Below are 12095 nucleotides of genomic sequence, written 5' to 3' on the forward strand. Positions count from 1 at the left end.
AAGCAATAGGGTAAGCTAAGGGCAGACCACTCTAGCATATGATGCCAATGTAGCATGTTAGGTGATAGATCCTCATCACATTGAGGGGGAGTGTTGAAATAGCAATGTGTGAGGGTGTAGCATGAGTAGAGCAAGGGGGAGATTATGATTTGTATGGTCACTTGTAAAAGGTAAAGTCAATGGTCAAAAACATGGCACATGGAAAGCAAAAGATAGCACATGTGGTGTGAGCATTTATGGACACATGGCACAACGGTGCACATATCCTATGGGATGGAGCTCCATGAGAGCCATATAATGATGTATTTAGATCAACTCTAAGTAAGTGGTTTTTGTGTGTCTATCTCTTGTTCTCATGCTTAGTACTTACGTAATTGCTTAGTTAATCAAGTTTTAATTAACTAATTAATTCTATCTCTTGATCTCATGATTAGTACTTACTTGCTTATTCAGATTTTAATTAAGTCATTAGTTTCACCATTATGTCCATGATCAGCTTTGAACCCCCTTAGCTTAGTGAAGTTTTGTCTCACATGAGAGCTCAAAACCTAAATGAATCAATCTAGCACTCCACAAGCCATTTCATCAATAAATGATAGCAAAGATAAGTGAAGTAGATGATCACAACAGAGAGTAGAAATTTATGTAAAATTTTAAAACACTATTTAAGATTGGCAAGAGATTAGTAATAAGCATGGGGTGCTTAGAAAATTATTTAAAAATCCAATTCTTCTTACCTTGAGGGAATTGATGAAGAAATAGATTTACACTAAGCTTCCCAAAGCTATCGATTGCGATGGAAGAATTATGCATGGGCTTTAGTTCTTTGTTAAATTATAAGAACTTATTTAATGCTTATTACCACTCCTTTACTATTTCGCATGGGTTCCCTACTCCTTCACACATGGAAGATATTTAGTACTTAAAAACATTGTTTAGGTATGTGGATTTATTCTAGAATCTTCCAACACATGGTTCAAGATCAACAAGGGTTTTTTCCAAATGGTTCCCAACTACATTCCAAGGTTAAATAGTCATATTTTTATGCTAATATCTAACCCTTTCAAAGGTTCCCCAACTAGATTCTAAAGTAAATATTCATATTTTTATCTAAGGAATATAACCCTGACAAATTCTTAGATTCATGATACTCCCTCCTAGCCTTGGTTCTCACTATTTTTCCTACTTCCCCAAGGTCAAATTTACCCAGGTATGATGTATGAGATCCATCTTAAATTCCTTATTTAATGCAAGTGCACTTTGTTAAGGAACAAGGTGATTATGTCCTCTAGCATCCATCTCCCTTGTGACTGTACATCCTTTTATTATTTGCGGGGGTCTAGGCCATCCATAGGAACCTTTTATATGCTTCAAGGTAGCTATTTGGAGTAGCTATAGGTCACGTACTTATATGGTGGTGAAATTCCTTATCGACTTAAAATGGCGATAGCTCATAATTTAGGGTTTAGGGTTAAAATCCTTTGGAAATTGAGCCAAAAATTTGGTTTCCACAAGGACATGGCCTCTACAGGACCTTCAGATAGCTATGAATCATTTTGGTATTTTTATCAAAAAGACCAAAATGATCATATTAGAGCTTTTTATATATATAAAACTCTAATATGACCCTTCTCTAACTTAGGCCAATTAGGGGGGGTTTTCTTCTCATTATTCTCATATAGAAAGAAGTTCTTAACAGGGGTCCTCCCGTTCTCCGAGCGAAACTTTTTAAGCGAGGGAAAAATCAAGCAAAACATTTCAATTTATGCGTTACGAGAGACAGTAGTGCTCCAAAGGTAATAAGAAATGAGAACACCAAAGGCAATGAAAAAAAAGTGAGCGACAATATTTTAGTGAACACCAAAGGTGTGCAACATAAATTCACCACAAAATGACAATAACATGAGCACAAGCAAAATAGAAACATCCAACGACACATTTCAGGGAATAGGCACACAAGAAGGCTAAGGCCAGTAATGAAAACAACATAGTAATGTGCAACACAAATTACACCATCACAGTGAGCACTTCGGAGTCCGAACCAACACCAAGACGAGTGTATTGAGATTGAAACATATGACAACAAAAGAGAACACAACAAAGACCAATATGGATCGGGATGACAATATCAAACAATATTAAGGAGCAATGTTATGGTGTCTCCCACCTAGTGCTTGATACAACTCGACCTTAGTGAGCACAGCTTGGTGCATGAACTCATGTGCCGCAGGCTCCAAGGCAAGAACCTAGATATAAATAAAGTAAATATGCTTGCATGGGACATATGTCACCTTTTTGCTCTCTCTTTTCTAGAATCCTTCGCATGAGTACCTAGGGAACTCAACGATTGTCACTGAATAGTTTAATCCCAAGGCCCTTGACCCTTATGTGCTGACATAAAACACATGAGACTCTTTACAAACTACAGGTGCTTCTCTAATGACCTACACATCCATTGTTCTCCCTTTCTGAATATTGTCATGAAAGTCCTTGGTCAATTTGTTCCTCCACTTGACAATCTTTCCATACCTAAATTTGGATTGAAAGGATGAAGCAACCTTTCCCATATTGTTGGTGGTACCCTGCAAAGGAGACGCACGGGGAGTAACACCCTGCAGCACAAACCCATTCAAAATGAGCCTTTTTATCTCCTGGGGTTGAAGAGATGTACCCTCCTCCACTAGCCAAACTCTTGGAGCAAGTCTCGGCATCCCAATAACTTGATTCTGATCTACAATCCAAGAATGCTCCAGTGTAATGTTACAAAACCAAAGAAATCCTCCCACCGTTCCACCAGGGTACTTGACACTTTGTAGTACTCCCATTGACATGTTTGCAGAGCTATTGCATCAAAGAGGGAGATTCTTGACTTGCAACCCACACCAGCATGCATGCTTGCATGCTTACTCTCAGACAAATTTGTTGTTGGCAAAAATGCACCAAAGTCATCTTGTGTTAGAATCCAGGCACGCCAATGAAACTCTCTAACCTCCCACCAAGCTAGCCATGTTTCCAATGAAGGTATCTCATATTTTTTTTGCATGACCTACCTACATGCAAAAACTTGCAAATCTCATGCTTGCATTGTTCTGTTGTACCCTCCGACAAAGCACTTCTCCATTTGCAACACAATACTTTATGCTCCTCCTAGAAAGCGGGCCTAATACAATTCATTGTATGTTGGACCATGCTCTACTCCCAATGGAATACACATGACCTCTCCTTCTCTGGCATTTTCTTCTTCGCCCCTCCAAAGTAAACAATGCAGACTACAATCCGATTGGCATTGGCTTCATTTGCCATGAAACCTCTAAACTCTAGGTTTGCAAACCCATTGTCCTGAACCACTTTATTAAGCATACTCCAGAATCTTACTTGGGCATTCCTATCCTTGACCCTAAATTCACAAGTGGCAATGGTAAGAAGCTCCCTCACAAATGGATCATACACAAAGGCTGACATGGTTGGCCAGCCTTGCACTCTATGCACATGGTCAAAATGAATCTAAATTTCCACCTGGTCGCATCTTATTAATCATGTCAAGCCCACTTTTAGGGCCCATAGTTGACATTTTGAACACATGGGGTGGTTCATGTTCAGGCCCATCTGACCAGAAATAGGAAACTATGAATGAATGGAAACCTAGATTTTGTTTTCAAATGGACAGCCTCCAAGCCATAACCATGGCCATACTTCCCCTTCCTTGCTTCTTCCAAACACCGCTCAATCCTTCTTTTGTTTGAAAGTGGAGTCACACTATCCAGAAGCTCAGCATACTCCTCCTCCCAAATACCAATGGAGGGTCCACCCTTCTCATCAACAAGCATACTGAATATCACATCCTTAGTTACATTTGTCTCCATCTATTTGACTGTAGAGTAAATGGATTGAAGTTTGCCCTAAATGAAACCATGTCTTCAATGCTTTGCTGTAGTTTTCTTCTCTATCCTTCCTCATATGGATGGCTGTGATGACCCAAGTGTATTGCACATCTGCTAGTATCCTAATGGTCTCTGGGTAAGTAATAATATATCACAGCATGAAACAAGGCCACACATTCTGGCTATTATTTTTGCCAGTTATCTTTCGACATACGAGCTCTACTTCGAACATTTTGCTAACTCCTCAAATTCAAAGCACATCGACGGCACTTTATTACTCAACCACACATCAAATAAGCTAAGTATTGTTATTTCAGCAAATTTTCATTTCTACATTTAAAATTTGCAACCTTTATCTTTCCACGTCTTCATCATGGATCCTCTAACCCCTACCATTCAAAAGCAACTTCAATCATGCCAAAATCAGATAAGTTTGTTACTTTTGTAAATTTTAAATTATTGTTTTATAAATTATTTTATAATTAAAAAAAGTATTAAAATTTGATGATGAAGAAGACTTCTACTACAACGACTACTCCGACTCAAGAGGTAACATGTTTATTTCATTTGATTATAAATTTTATATAAGACTTTTTGTAAATCTCAAGGAGAGTTTTTATGCATCAAAAGTAGAACTTACTATACTTTCTGAATTTTTTACTATGTATTAATCTTGTGGTATGAGACACAAAGATTAATCATGTGTGAAGGATTTTATTGCATACTTATCTCTAGATTTATGTGGGATAATTTCTAGTGGTATGGGACACTAGAATGTATCACATAGAAGTCCTTGATAAAATGTATTTTTATCATAATTAGAGAAGATACTAGAATTTGTATATGGTAAGACAATGATGTCCTTTGCTCATAATAAGCAAACACATAATTGAGGTTAGTGGCTTATCTAGGTAGGAGGGATGTTACATAATGTCCACCCTTTAGCTGAACGGGGATGCCCAGATCTTTTTTCTATGTATTGAGCTCCCTTTAAGCTATCCATGGCATTGAAGCTCTCCATAGCTTCGACTCCAAGCCAATAAATTTTTTTAAAAGCCCTGTGGCAGGCCGCAACAGGCAATGGAGTAGGAAGCTCCCCTCAAGCTCCCTTCAAGCTATCCATGGCATTCAAGCTCTCCATAGCTTTAGCTCCAAACCAATAAAATTTAAAAATGTATGCCCACAAGGCGTTCTTTTTTTAATTTTCTTGGCTTGGAGTTGAAGCTATGGAGAGAGAGATGGAGTAGGAAGCTTTGCTTTATGCCAACACATGCTCTCTCTCTCTCTCTCTCTCTCAAATGTTGAAACCCTCTCTCCCTCTCTCTCTCTCTCTCTCTCACACACACACATACACGTGTACATACCCACACATGCACTAATGCAAACACACCTTCTCTCCCCCCACATACACTCTTTCACACATAGAAATTCTCTCTCTCTCTCTCTCTCTCTCTCTCTCTCTCTCTCTCTAAGAAGCAAATGAAGATTATTGTATAATAAGCCATGCTTAAGAATGGGAAACATTCCCGTCCCACAATTCGGTAGGAAATGAGTAAAAAAGAAAATGAAGATTATCATCTCCATGCTTAAGAATGGGAAATGGTAGGGAAGTAACCTCGTGAGGAGGTGAATTGGGAACAATTGGTGAGAATAGTCTTTTTCAACGATGGAATAGGATCATAATCAACTATTTATTAGGGTGTGGGGTTCGAACTACTTATGATTCCTGACTGCATCTTATCGATATAGTTACATACTTATCGACCCTGCTAATTGGCTTCTTGCATACTTATCTAGCAAATCTCATATGAGATAACTAGAGTAAGCTTTGGGGCTAGTTACTTTTAGCCAAGGAACCGGTGGATGATGGAACCTTAGCAAATGGAATAGGCAAAATGGAGATAACTACTCCTATGAGTCATAGAGAATATATGCTCTAAAACTTGCCAAACAACTGACTCTAACCTATACAATGGTGGTAAGTAGGTTACGCTTGTAGCAAGTCAAGCCGATCATTGCAAACAAAACTTCTCTGTGATTGTCTTAGGCATAAGCCTTGGACTCACAAAAATAGACATTCTATACTTCCGCCAAGTGGATGGGTATGCTTAACTTGCTAAGCAAGATGCGTTGCGATTGGATCCCCCTTTGACGCATCAGAACGTGCTGAAAGCCAAATGGAGTTCTCCATGCTAGTAGGACTTTCATAGTCAAACAATCATCCAATCGGGGAATCGTTGGTTCAAAATTTGGATCTTCAACCTTATTTCGTACACTGAAGGCCCAAGGGCATGGGTGAAACCCTTATTGAATGAAGGATGAAGTGCAATGTTGTTGGTAATTTTGAAGCGCACTCGTATATGCATCTAGACATAGTAAATAGAACTTAAATTCATGCAACTAGGATATAACGTAAGCCATGTGCTGTCAACACATAAACCAGTGTTTGATTGTTCAATTAGATTTTAAAAGGTTTAATGTGGGACACACATCCCATGGTTTAGGCCCCCGGTAGTTCCCATAAATCTCTAGAAGTCATCCTCATGAACGAGCCACATAGGGGAAACTTGCATGTGCAGTTCTGTGACCAGAGAGGGAAGACCTACCCCCCCATAGGTTTCTAATAACCATCATACTTGTCTTTGTTGATAGGGATCAAGTCGGAAAAGCACTATGTTTGTTAGTGCCCAGTCCACTATGATATCAGAGGGAGATTACATTGTGTCTATTGAGAGAGGGCTTTCGACCCTTACCTTGGATCACGGAGTACCTCGATCAAAGGTGCCTTGGAATCTTCTTACTAGAGCTCGACTAACACAAGGAGTCACTACTCATAGATCCTCACCAGCCCAATGTGTTCATTATTAACTGACCATTTACCAAGGATCCAGTCCCCCCAATATGTTTGCATACCCAGACTCTTCTCTATCCATTTAGACATTTTGAACCAGGTACCCCTAATTGCTGGACATTCCCAAAACACATGTTTGCCATCTTCAAGTGATGACCTACACCTGGGACAGATGCCACTAGAGATATTTCTCCTTTGGAGTTTAGAGCAAATAGGTAATGCCCACATGCAAGCCTCCCACAAAAAGACTTGGAACTTCCTAGGGATCTGGCAATCCCAGATCAAATTCCATCTCTTTTTCCAAACTAGAGGGACTCCACTTTACATTCGAGATTTTATTGCAATACAGCACATTAGCATCCCTATTTCTCATTAATGCATAAATGTCTCTGGTTTTGCCATCCTTAAGTTTGACACCATTGAGCCAAGTCCAATCCTTGATCCAAACAGAGGTGTTAGTAGCTGTGGAGCATAATTCCCTATGAAGCACCTCCAAAACCCGAGCCATCAGATCTCTTTCCCTCCTAACTAGCTGATATTCCACAGATAACTAGTTCACATCTTTCCACCCTGCCAGATCCCTATCCCAGTAGTCTACCAGGTGCCTAATGCCTTTATTGTTGAGACTCTTTGCAACAAATGTATCACGTAGGGCTAGAGGGGGATTAAACTTGTGAGTCCACCATAGACCCAGAGTGAGCATGGAATTGCATGTTACTCTGCCTCCTCCATCCCAGACCATGAAACCCAAAGTGTCCTTCTAACATTTTCATAGCACTTTGTAAAGATCTGAGCAAGTGATCTGAAGAGGGGTACATGAGAAGAGTTTATCCTTCCAGTTTAGGTTCCCCCATTTGCCTTTAGCCATAACATCAGCAAGCTCCACTAGTTCCTTCATCACTAGAGCCCAAGTGATATTCTGAGATAAAAATCTAGGAAGCATCAGAGTTTTTCTTGTAGTACAGTGAGTGGGCATGTGAATAATGCCAATGCCCCCTTCCTTTTTAGGAATTGAAAGTTTATCCCAAGCAAGCCAAGCAAAGACTCTTTTTTTCCCATTACCATTTCTCCACATAAGATCTCTAATAGGGCCAATGATTTTCTTCTAGTGGCACTTCCCAAAGTTTAACATAGGGCATAAAAACATAACATAGGCATTCAGTATTGTATTGCAAATATCAACCTTGCTATGAAAGGGGACTCTGATGCCTTCCCACTTTTTCAATTTGTCCAAAAACCTATTAATAGCCCACATTACCAATTGTTTATTAGTAAGCCCAACACCAAAAGGTACACTAAGTAGTTTGACAACTGGCCCTTCTGCACCACCTCATAGCCCCACCTTTGAAGATCAAAATCATTATCCTCAGTTAAGGTTATAATTATGGATTTCAGAATGTTACATTTAAAACTAGAGGCATTGTCAAACTCTTGCACTATCTCTAAGGCCAATCTCACATTATTGTTCTTAGCCCTTAGAAATAATAAGGAGTCATCATCAAAGCATTGTATAACTAACTGTTCACTGTACATGAGTTTTAACCCAGTAATCTTCCCTTCAATGCATGCTGATTCTAGAGACATTATTAAAGGGTGGGAGGCAATAGTAAACAGCAGGGGGGCTAATGGACAACCTTGTCTGACTTGTTAATCTCAAATCCCCCTACCACTCTTCCATTAAGCAACACTTTAGAGTATCCATCCCAGGATAAGGTGTAAATGCATGTTACCATTTTAGTTCCAAACCCAATTTTTCCATCACTCTAGCTACAAATGACCACTGGATCATATCATAAGCTTTCTATAAGTCCAATTGCAACATGATGCATTTCTGTTGAGTTTTAATAGCTACATCCCTTCCCAGTAAAGCTGTAAAGCTGTTATCATAAATTGACTTACCTTGAATAAAACCATGTTGTTTTCTGGAGATACCATTTTGCAGCATAGGAGTGATTCTAAGAGCAATCACTTTGGCGAGAATTTTGTAGATCACTGTTAACAAGGTGATAGGCCTCCAATGACCAAACCTACTCTGTAAGCAGTTTGTTTTGGGATGAGCTTTACAAGTCCTTTAAAAACCTTGTCCCAAAGCCTTGAATTGAAGGCTTTCTTACAGATGTCACCCACCAACTCTTTCAAGGAAGGCCAAAAGGCTATAAAGAACTCTGTTGATAGGCCCCCAACCCGGGGTTTTCTTACATATATATATATATATATACATATATATATATATACATACATATATATATATATATATATATATACATGTATATTTATATTTATAAATATATATATATATATACACACATACACATATGATTTCAATTAATTAAAATTTAATTTAGATTAAATTTTAATGGATGGTGATTGCTTGGTGAGGTGTGAGGCGTGCTCACTCTCAAATAAATGCAGCTTACATGTAATGTATATATATATATCTCTCTCTCTCCCACACACACACACACACATGCGCACACACGCATGCATATACACCCTCTCTCTCTCTCTCTCACACACACACACACACACACTCTCTCTCTCTCTCTCTCTCTCTCTCTCAAATGTTGAAATTCTCTCTCTCTTTCTCTTTCTCACACACACACACACACACACACACATATTCACATATAGACACCCGCACATGCACTAATGCAAACACACACCCTCTCCCCTCATATACACTCTATCACACGTAGAAATCCTCTATCTCTCCCTCCCTCTCTCTCTCTCTCTCTCTCACCACACACACACACACTTTCTCTCTCTCTCTCTCTCTCTCTCTCTCTCACACACACACACACACATACTTTCTCTCTCTTCTCTCACACATAGAAATCCTCTGTCTCTCCCTCTCTCTCTCTCTCTCTCTCACACACACACACACACATACACACACACTTTCTCTCTCTCTCTCTCTCTCTCTCACACACACACACACACACTTTCTCTCTCTTCTCTCACACACTCTCTCATATAGAAACTCTCTCTCTCTCTCTCTCTCTCTCTCTCTCTCTCACATAGAAACTCTCTCTCTCTCTCTCTCTCTCTCTCACACACACACACACACACACACATGCACACACACACACACTCTCTCTCTCTCTCTCTCTCTCTCTCACACACACACACACACACTCTCTCTCTCTCTCTCTCTCACACACACACACACACACACACACACACACACATTCACACACTCTCTCTTTATCTCACACACACACATACACACATGCAAATATGTATTATATATAATATTATGTTTTATTTTATTTAGACACATATACCTATACATACATATACATGTGTGTATTTATAAATATAAATAAATTTATATATACACATATAATTTTAATTAATTAAATTTTAATGGGTGGGGATGTATGGTGAGGTGTGCTCACTCTCAAATAAATACATCTTACATGTCTTTTGTCTTTAAAAAAAAAAAACAAAGAGAGAGAGAGAGAGAGAGAGAGAGAGAGAGAGACCTACACGTTGAAGTTTTCATCATGAAGCTCGCCTTTTAAGAGGGAGGCCTCTATTTTTTCTCTTAAGGAAATCATTAGGTAATAAGGGATAGCTCTCCTTTCAAAAATTGAGATGAGATGAGAAAATTCAAAATTGAGAAAGGGGCAGCATGGAATCCCTTCCCTTTCTCCCTTGGTCCTCTCCCTCCTCTCCTTTAGCCATGTGGAAGGGGAAGTAGCTTGTGTTTAATAAGAGCATAGATATAGATGAAGCTCACCTTTTAAGAGGGAGACTCGTATTTTCTCTGTCAAGGAAATCATTAGGTAAGAAGGGATACCTCTCCTTTTAAAAATTGAGATGAGATGAGAAATTTCAAAATTGAGAAAGGGGCAGCATGAATTGCTCCCCTTTCTCCCTTGGCTCTCTTCCTCCTCTCCTTTGGCCACATGGAAGGGAGACTCGTATTTTCTATGTCAAGGAAATCATTAGGTAAGAAGGGATACCTCTCCTTTTAAAAATTGAGATGAGATGAGAAATTTCAAAATTGAGAAAGGGGCAGCATGAATTGCTCCCCTTTCTCCCTTGGCTCTCTTCCTCCTCTCCTTTGGCCACATGGAAGGGGGAATAACTTGTGTTTAATAAGAGTATATAGAAGTACAGATTTAAGGTTTTAACCATCTGAAAGTTTGTAGATTGTATCTTAATTAAGTTGGCCATTGACTTTGGTTAAATAATTAACCACCTTAAATGCTCACCTCCTCTCCCCCTTGTTCTCAATTGCCTCCTCCTTCCCCCAACCCCATTTTAAAAGTTACCGACAATCTGTTCGCTTCCACCTACGTTGCACACATCTAGACAATTTAGAGAAGCTGTCTTTTTGTCTTCTCTTCTGGATGGAAGAGTAATCGGGGGAGAGGAACGCGAGATATTTGAGAGAAAGAAAGATATATTAAGCGTCTACTAAAGACCCAATGGGCCTATGAGACCAAAGTGATACATCATCAACAAAAACAAACATAAACATAGCTCTCTCATCACTGAAAAAGAATGTGAGTGTGTGTGTGTGTGTGAGAGAGAGAGAGAGAGAGAGAGAGAGATCTACATATTTGTCAAAAGCTTTTAAAAAAGTGGTTTTCTAGGATTTCATTTGGAGAAACAAGAAAAAAAGAGAATATATTCTAAAAATAATAATTGGAAAGGTTGAGATGGGGACCATAATAATATCTTTCATTATTCTAAAAGAGTAATCCTTATGATTTCTATATTCTAAAGTATCATTTTCATGCATAGAAGATGCATTTTATTGTTTGTATAAAAGAAATATAGTTTTATTATAAAAGTATTACTTTTATTATATTTGATTTTTATGCATAGAAGTATGCATAAAAGATATTTTTTTATTATAAAAGTGTTACTTTTATCATATTTGATTTTCATGCATAGAGATATGCATAGAAGATTATTATTTTATTGTAAAAGTGTTACTTTTATAATATTTGATTTTCACGCATAGACGTATGCATAAAAGATTATTATTTTATTGTAAAAGTGTTACTTTTATCATATTTGATTTTCATACATAGAAGTATGCATAAAAGATAAATTCTTTATTATAAAAGTGTTACTTTTATCATATTTGATTTTCATGCATGGAGGTATGCATAAAAGATTATTATTTTATTGTAAAAGTGTTACTTTTATCATATTTGATTTTCATGCATAGAGGTATGCATAAAAGATTATTATTTTATTGTAAAAGTGTTACTTTTATCATATTTGATTTTCATGCATAGAAGTATGCATAAAAGATAATTTTTTTATTATAAAAGTGTTACTTTTATCATATTTGATTTTCATGCATAGAAGTATGCATAAAAGATAATTTTTATGAGAAAGGT

Source organism: Cibotium barometz, chromosome 36 (genome assembly GCF_041138505.1).
Source record: "Cibotium barometz isolate CiBa-2024 chromosome 36, ASM4113850v1, whole genome shotgun sequence".
NCBI lineage: Eukaryota > Viridiplantae > Streptophyta > Polypodiopsida > Cyatheales > Cibotiaceae > Cibotium > Cibotium barometz.